Source organism: Cupressus sempervirens, chromosome 4 (genome assembly GCF_028749045.1).
Source record: "Cupressus sempervirens isolate cs-2001-9-10 chromosome 4, ASM2874904v1, whole genome shotgun sequence".
Taxonomy (NCBI): Eukaryota; Viridiplantae; Streptophyta; class Pinopsida; order Cupressales; family Cupressaceae; genus Cupressus; species Cupressus sempervirens.
In genome coordinates, this window is record NC_143121.1 from 807,617,425 (window position 1) to 807,626,517 (window position 9,093).

Sequence of the window (9,093 nt, forward strand, 5' to 3'; positions counted from 1 at the left end):
TGAAACATTAATAATCGATTCTTGATAATAATTAAAATTTGAACCATCACAAAATCTAAAGCTTCCAATATAAACCACTAATCATAGACTCGAGTTTAATGTAGACCACCAAAATCATTAACATGTTAAATCCCATAACAACTCCACATTCTAAAAACTGACAAAATGTCTTCCATCATAATGAAAAATACTCTAGAATATCATTCATTCAAAATTGATAATCGATACTTAATATGCATCAATTTCTTCAAAAGAATTGATTTACATTTATAATTGATTCTTCATCTTTTAAATTTTATTGATGTTTAGACCATATGATTGGTTCATATGTAGAACCAATAACCAATTCATGTTATGAATTCTGAATCAAATTATTAAATCAACAATATGAAATTGATTTGTTGCAAAACTATTATAAAATTGAGATAATCAACACCAATGATACCAAATTGTATATGAAAGAAAGACTGAAATGCATGTTGAAAATTGCTAAGAATTAAATAACAACAAAAAACTCTAAAATCTATTGCAGATGCTAAAATAAAAGAAATTATCACCATGACTATCGACAACCAGAGGGTGGGGATAGATTTTACAACTTTTCTCTTCCCCTTTGAACTATATTTCTCTCTCTATTGATCATGCCCTTTATAATTACTTTGGGAAATTACAAATTACTCTTGGGATTCCCTTTTAGTTACAAAATATTTGTCATTACATTTGCCACATCCATCGTGTAGATTTATCTCTTGAATATATAATTATTTTCAACATTATATAAACTTCTACATTTTAATAATATTGTAGGTTGTCTTCCTATCACCACCATATTTCCTGCCATTACCGTGCTCCTACACCATAACAACAAAAAAATCTAGAATCTTCTGCAGATGCTAAAAAAATTGACATTAACATGTTGTCACTCGGGTTCCATATTGTTCTTCCATTCATCTTCTGCTAGTTTACTTGGTGAACACTAAAGTTTACTAATGCTCGGCATCAACTTAACCTTAATCAGCTTACACTATGTCCACTTGACATACACTGAGTCTTCAATTTCTTAGCTCCAACTAATTTTCTAGTCAGCTTGCACTAACTTTTCTCAGCACCAACTATGCACTCGGTCAAGCTTGGAAGACACAATTCTTCTTACTTGTTCTTCTAGACTTAATTAGTATATCAACCTTTCCAGCCTTAAGTAGATAAACAGTACACTATATCATCACTATCTTAACTGATCTTTGTACTCCTTTTTTATACCATAACTCAACCTTTCCTCTAGGTGCTCTTATTATCTCATTTGATCAAATCCTCTTAATCAATCAAACAAATGATAGTACCCAAATTAACTAAGCAGTTATCTTACTAGCAAGTAGTAGGTTTGACATCAGTGACAAAACAATGATTGTTCCATTATAGATTCTTCACTTCAAAAAAATCTCAAATCAATAATCTCCCTCTTTGGCATTGATTGCAAACCAATACCAACAATACCAAAAATAAAATAATTCCTTGTATTGAAATCTCTCCCTCTATCAGCAACTTTCATCTTCTGTATAAGCTACAAAATTTTGTTTTGATCAACAAAAAATCAACTTTTCCTTATGACTCCCTTCATCTATCATCTTTCGAGGTTTCTCCTTTTGACTTTCTCTTATCACTCTCTCTTTCTAATATTTAGGTGTCTATCTCTTTTTTTGCTCTATTCTTATATCTCCTTCAGTACTAAGTAACTATCAGGGACACTATCTCCCTCTATATTTATTTCTCCCTTTGTCTAGTATTCTTTATTTCTCCCTCTTTGACAAAAATTCCAAAGACTTGTCATCTCAACATGTAGATAAAATCAATTTTTGATTCTCCCTCTATCACCTTTCATTGTTATTATAAATCTTCTAATTTGGCTCCTTCATTACTTTAGGCAACTCGTAAAGTAATATCCACTACATCAAATTGTAAGATACAACATTCAACTTGGTTGATCTAGGGCACTACTCATTCTTCTTAAGTAGCTTTGGATAGGGGTATTACCCCTAGTTTACCTCTTAAATACTCATGAGCATCCTTAGGTAAATATTTTGTGAAGATATCAGCTATCTGCTCTTTTGTATTCACATATTCTATCATCACTTCTTTGTCTTGAGCTAACTCCCTCAAGTAATTATACTTGATTACAATGTGCTTAGTCTTTGTGTGCATCACAAGGTTCTTTGATATATTTGTAGAACTTATATTATCACAATAAAGTATCATAGGTTCAGTGATTTCCTCCTTCATACCTTTGAGTAGTTGTTTGATCCATACAATGTTTGTAAAATTTATTGTAACAGCCACATATTCAACTTCAACAATAGATTGAGATATGAAATTTTATTTCTTGCTAGTCCATGTGATCAACCTCTTTCCTAAGAAAAATTCTCCTCCACTAGTTCTCTTTCTATCATCAATGTTTCTAGCCCAATTAGCATTAGTGTAGGCTCTCAACCCAAACTTCTCATTTTTCTTGTAGTATAGACCATAGTCTTCTGTTCCTTTTAGATATCTCATTATTCTCTTAATAGCCATCAAATGATTCTCCTTAGGATTCATAGAGAATCTTGAAACAATCCCAATAGATAATGCAATGCCAGGTCTACTATGTACTACATATTGCAATTTTCCAATCATAGACCTATACAATGTTTGATTCACATTAGTTGAATCATCATTCTTTGACAACTTGTGTCCTCTCACCATAGGTGTGCTAACTAGTTTAGAATCTTCTAATCCAAAAAAAATCAATATTTCCTTCACATACTTCGACTAAGTGATATATATATACTATATTTCATCTGATATACTTGCAAACCAACAAAGAACTTGATCTCTCCAAAAATAGACATCTTAAATTCTTGCTTCATTTCATTTGCAAATGCTTTACATATGTTGGAATACTTTTAGAATAACTGAGAGGGCATGAATTAGTTATCCAAGGTCTAGATGTATAAATAAAACTTTTCATAGCTTACTGAATTCATAAACATTTTTCATGCATGCATCCATAATATTATGCAATCACTTAAAAACTTGTAGGTTACTGTCAAATCAACTTGCAGAAATGCAAACATGAAACATAACAGATTCATCAACACACTTGACACAATGATTTATGTAAAAACCCAATTTGAGAAAACAACCAATAACATGCTACTCTTTTTCACTCTTCTGAAATGATGCCCTATGAGAGGCCAACCTTATTAAAGGTTATAATACACATTGTTAAATGTGACCCTATTAAAGGATTTCAATCACCCTATTAGGAGTGAGCCTTGTTAGAGGACTTTAGACCATTCACTTGAAATGTCATCTGGTTAAAGGATTTACAAATGAATGTTAGGTCAACCTTAATCCAAAGGATTTACCCTAGACTGCTATAATTATTGGTTTTTCTTAGCTTTCATACATTTCAGCTCTAATAGCTCATTCACCCTTCAAGCATGCAAACCCTTGAGCCTTCTTGCTTAACACGCCAATACAGACTCTTTTCTTAGGCCACTTGATGAAGCAAAACCCTTGACTCCTTCTCTTCTTTAGGTTCTTACACATGACACTTTGCTTCTGACCAGCTATTCCTATAAATAGAAAATTAAGGTCTTTTGTTGCTCATTTTCCATCATCCTATTTAGGGTTAGGATGGATTAGGTAGGATACAATGAATCTACCCCACATTCCATATCTCTTCTAGATACTTCTCCTTGAATCCTCTTTGAATTTTCCTAAAAATGGTTTACCTTGAATTCTGTGCCACCAGATCATCAACCTTATTTCCACCTGGTTTACATATTCCAAGAAAACAAACTTGTTAGCTCAAATCCATCAAATTTATGATCTTTTAAATAATGCAGCCACTTGGCATTATCTAACTTCTAATGCTCAGCACACACTGTGTTGCTTGGCATCCTCTGTGAAATTACTCGACATGAACTAAATTTTACTGGTGCTTGGCATCAACTAAACTTTACTCAGTATCCACTATTTTCTCAGCATACACTAGAATGAACTTTTACTTGGCTCTAACTAATTTTCTACTAGACTTGCACTAACTTTGCTTGGCACCTACTATCCACTCGGTCAAGCTTAGCAGACAAACATTGTGTAACTTGTTCTTCTTAATTTTCTTAGTGTAACCAGCCTTTGTAACCTTAAGTAGATTGTCAATGCATCATGTTATCACTATCTTAACTAATTCTTGTACTTCTTTACATAATCATAACTCAACCTTTCCTCTAGGTTCTATTGTTACATCTTTTGATAAAATCCTCTTCATCAATCAAATAAGTGATAGTAATTAAATCATATAAGCAGTTGTCTTACCAAAAAATAGGTTTGACATAAGTGATAAAACAATGATTGAAGCATATTGATCATACTTGTGTCAATCTATTCTCAACAATCTCCCTCTTTGATAGTCTTCTTCAATCTATTTTCAACAACATAATCAATCTTGACCTCCAAATATGATATCGTCAACAAAAAATTTAGCTAGTAAAATACCTTTACCACCTTCTATCTTCAAGTATAGTTTGATGTTATCATCAGTCCTCTCAAATTCAATCTTCACAAGACAATTGTGATGCCTTCATACCATGCTCTTGGGGTTTTCTTTAAATCATATAAAGCTTTGTGTAGTCTACATACCATGTTTTTGTTGTTAGCATCAACAAATCCCTTTGTTTGTTCTATATAGACCTCTTCTTCTAATATGTCATTTAGAAATGTTGACTTCACATCCATTTGATAAACTTTGAAACTTTTGTATGCAAGGTAAGCAAGTAGAGTTCATAGTCCTTCCAATCTTGCAATAGGGGCAAATGTCTCTCCATGGTCTATCTCTTCTTCTTGTGCATATCCATTACAAAATAATCTTGCCTTATTTCTTGTGACTTTACCATTTTCATCTAACTTGTTTCTGTACACCCACTTGGTTCCTATCACATTCTTGTCCTCTAGTCTAGGAACTAGAGTCCATGTCTTGTTCTTCTCAATCTGCTCAATCTCTTCTTTCATGGCTTTACTCTAGTCCATATTTTCTAAGTAATCTTTCACTATCTTAGGTTGACGCATGCTTAGCAAACATGTATCACTTCTCAGCCTATTTCTTGTCATTGGTCTAACATCTTTGTCTCCAACAATTTGTTCAGTAGGGTGATGTCTTTTGACATACTTTAAAAATCTTGGTTCTGCTCTACTTTTCTCATTAGTTCTATCAACTTCTAGATCGTTATGTACTTCTCTATCAGGTAATTGAACATTTCTTTCATGTACACTTATCTCAGACTCAAAATGTACCTCAGCTTTAGTCTACAACTCAATTCCTGAATGCAACTTGACATTCATTGTATGTGACTTGGCAATCATTGAAACTTGCTGTTGATTTGAAGTTTAGTTTATATCATCTTCATCAACAGGCATTCCTTCATAAAAGTATACAAAAGATTTGTATTCCTCTAGTAACTTCATAGGTTCAACCTCATTTACCTTTGTATATTCATCGAACTTCACATTTTCACTGTCCATAACTTTGTTAGTGTTAGTATTTAAACACTTTTAAGCTTTACTTCTTGTGGAATAGCCAAGGAATATACCTTCTATACCTTCTTTACTTTAACATCTAATTTACCAATTCTAAAATCTTTAAGAATGTAGCACTTACTTCCAAATACCTTAAAATATTTTACATTGGGTGAGTATCCATACCATAATTCAAAAAGTGTTGAATGAGTACCTATCTTGATTTGCACATGGTTCAAGGTATAGATATCTATATTTACAGCCTCTCTCCAGTATTTCAAAGCAACATTCTTCTCCATCATGAGTGTCCTAGTATAGTCCATTATAGATTTGTTCCTCCTTTTAGCAATTCTATTTTGTGGAGGGGTTCTAGGTGCAGGTGTATGTCTTTTAATTCCTCTATCATTATAGAACATATCAAACTCATTTGATGTAAATTCTCCACCTCTATCAGATCTCAAAATTTCCAAGATTTTTCATGTCTCCTCAACTCTTGCTAAGTACCACTTAAACATTTAGAAAGCATCAGATTTTTGTTTCAGAAACATAATTGTCAGGATCCTAGAATAATCATCAACAAATTTGATATTCTACTTGTCACCATGTAGCTTTGCACATTAATTGGTCCACACAAGTTAGTATGACCAATCTCAATAATTTCTTTAAAACTAGATTTTGTCATCTTGCCCAACTGATATTGTTTACAAATTATATTGTTAAGTTTCTTAAATTTAGGCAAATCTCTCACTCTTTTCATGTTACTGATACTTATTAAGTTATCAAAATTAACATGACATAACCTCTTGTGCCATAACCACACATCATCAAATTATACAACAAGACAAGTAGCATCATTCATATCATGATAAAATAGACTACCTCTAGTTTGATCACCTTTCCCAACCTTGCAACTTGAACTATTTACTTGTGTCACACTCAACAAATTATAGTTAAGTCCTTCAACATAATAAGCATTATCATACAAGATCTTTTATGTGAGTTTGATAGATACTTTTTCATTTTATCATTACCAAACCTTACACTATTTCCATCAAAATAATTCAAGATAATGAGCTTACTTTTATCTCCAACCATGTGATGTGAACCCCCACTATCAATGATCGATCTTTCACTCTTGTTCACATAAGATACTAGTATAGTTGCTTCATCCTCATTAGATTCATCCTTCATTGAAACATACACCACTTCATCATCATGGTCATTAGATCCATCTCTGGTTTCCTCTTCTGCAATGTAGCAAGACTTCTTGCCTTTGTCTTTGTAATCTTTGTTATCCTCATCTCTTTACTTTGTATTTGTCTCCACTAATATTTTTCTTCTTCTCTAGATATCTAGCAACAATATGACCAACCTCATTACAATTAAAACACATGATAGGTAACTTACCTTTAAATTTTCCTTTGCTTCTATGAAATCTCCTTGCTAGCAGTACTTCAAGTTGTTCTACATCTTCCTCATTTGTATCACTGTCACTAGAAACATATTTTATCTTTCTCTTCTTCTCTTTTGATTCTTTTAATGATAGTTTATATTTGAAATTAGATTCAACATTTTCATATTTGAAGTTATCAAAATTAGAAATCTCAAAGGCAATGAGTATTCCTATCAAACCTTCTAGAGTCAGATTAGAACATGGTATACATCTTAATTCTTGTATGGCAAAAACTCTAATAGCATAGATGGGCAGCAATGTTCTCAATACTTTTCTTAATATAGTATCATCGTCTATCTTACCATTAGCTCCTCTTATAGCATTAACAACACCTTTTATTTTAGAGCAATATTGAGCAACATTCTCACCTTCTTGCATCCTTATATCATCGAACTTACCTCTAAGACTTTCATATTTGGCTCTCAGAACATTTGTGTCTCCTTCATAAATGGTGTGAAGATCATCCCACATCTTCTTTTTAGAATCACAACCCTTGATGTCATTGAACTCAAAATAACTTAGGGCAGAGGCAATCTCCAAAATTGCTTGATTGTGTTCTTTCTTCTTTTGCTTCTAGTACCTTCAAACTACTCCTCTTAAGTTGATCGCTTTGATACCAATTGTTGGAATTCTTTAGAATAACTAAAAGGTGGGGTGAATCAATTATCTAAGATCTAGGTATACAAATAAAAAATTTCAATGCTTTGTAGACCCATATCCATAAAAACTTGTTATGCATGCATGCACTAGATCATGCAACTCTTAAACTTTGTAGGTTATTGTCCTAGGTCAAAACAACTTTGCAAAAATGTTAACGTGAAATATAATAGATCCAATAACACATTTCATACAAAGATTTTACGTGAAAACCCAATTTGGGATAAACCACCAATAACATGCTACTAATTCTCACTCTTCTAAAGTGATACCCTATAAAAGGCCAACCTTGTTAAAGGTTACAATACACATTGTTAAATGTGACCTGGTTAGAGGATTTCAATTGTTAGAGGACATTAGATCATTGACTTAGAATTTCATTTGGTTAAAGGATTTACAAATGATTTTTAGGTCAACCTTAATCCAAAGGATTTACCCTAGACTGATAGAATTAGAAAGTAATAGTAAGGCTTGATCTAATAACAAATTACAACTCACTTGAAAATTATAGATCTTTGTTTCAGTCCTCGATTCTACTTGGCTTCCACACACTTCATCTCTGATAGCTTATCCATCCTTCAAGCATTCATACTCTTAAGACTTCTTGCTTTGCATGCCAATTGGAGTATCTTCTGTTTGGTCATTGAATGAAACAATACCCTAGACTCCTTATCTTCCTTAGGTTCTTGCACATGACAACCTTTGCTATTGACCAATTCTCTCTATAAATAAAGATCTAAGATTTTTTGTTGCTTAACCACAATTGTTCATTTTAGGGTTAGGTAGGATTAGGTAGGATACAATGAATCTACCCACTTTTCCATTTGGTTCCTCTAGAAACTTCTTCTTCAATCCTCCTTGAATTTACCACAAAATGGTTTACCTCGAATTTTTTACTACTAGCTCATCATAGTTATCTTCCTCATGCTTCACAAAATTCAAGAAAATAGAATAAGCTCAAATTTTTCAAATCCATGATTTAACATGAATATTGGCACTCGGCATCAATACGTTATCACTCGGCTTGCATACTATTCTTCCACTCATCTTCCACTAGTTCACTCGGTGAACACTAAAGTTTACTGATGCTTGACATCAACTAAACTTTACTCATCTTACACTATGTTCACTTAGCATACACTGAATCTTCACTTTGTTCAACTCCAACTGATTTTCTGCTTGTCTTGCACTGACTTTTCTCGACACCTACTATGCACTCGATCAAGCTTGGAAGACACAATTCTTCTTACTTGTTCTTCTAGACTTAATTAGTGTATCCAACCTTTCCAGTGTTAAGTAGATAAACAATATACTATATCATCACTATCTTAACTTATCTTTATACTCCTTTTTCATACCATAACTCAACCTTTCCTCTAGGTGCTCTTGTTATCTCATTTGATCAAATCCTCTTCATCAATCAAACAAATGAT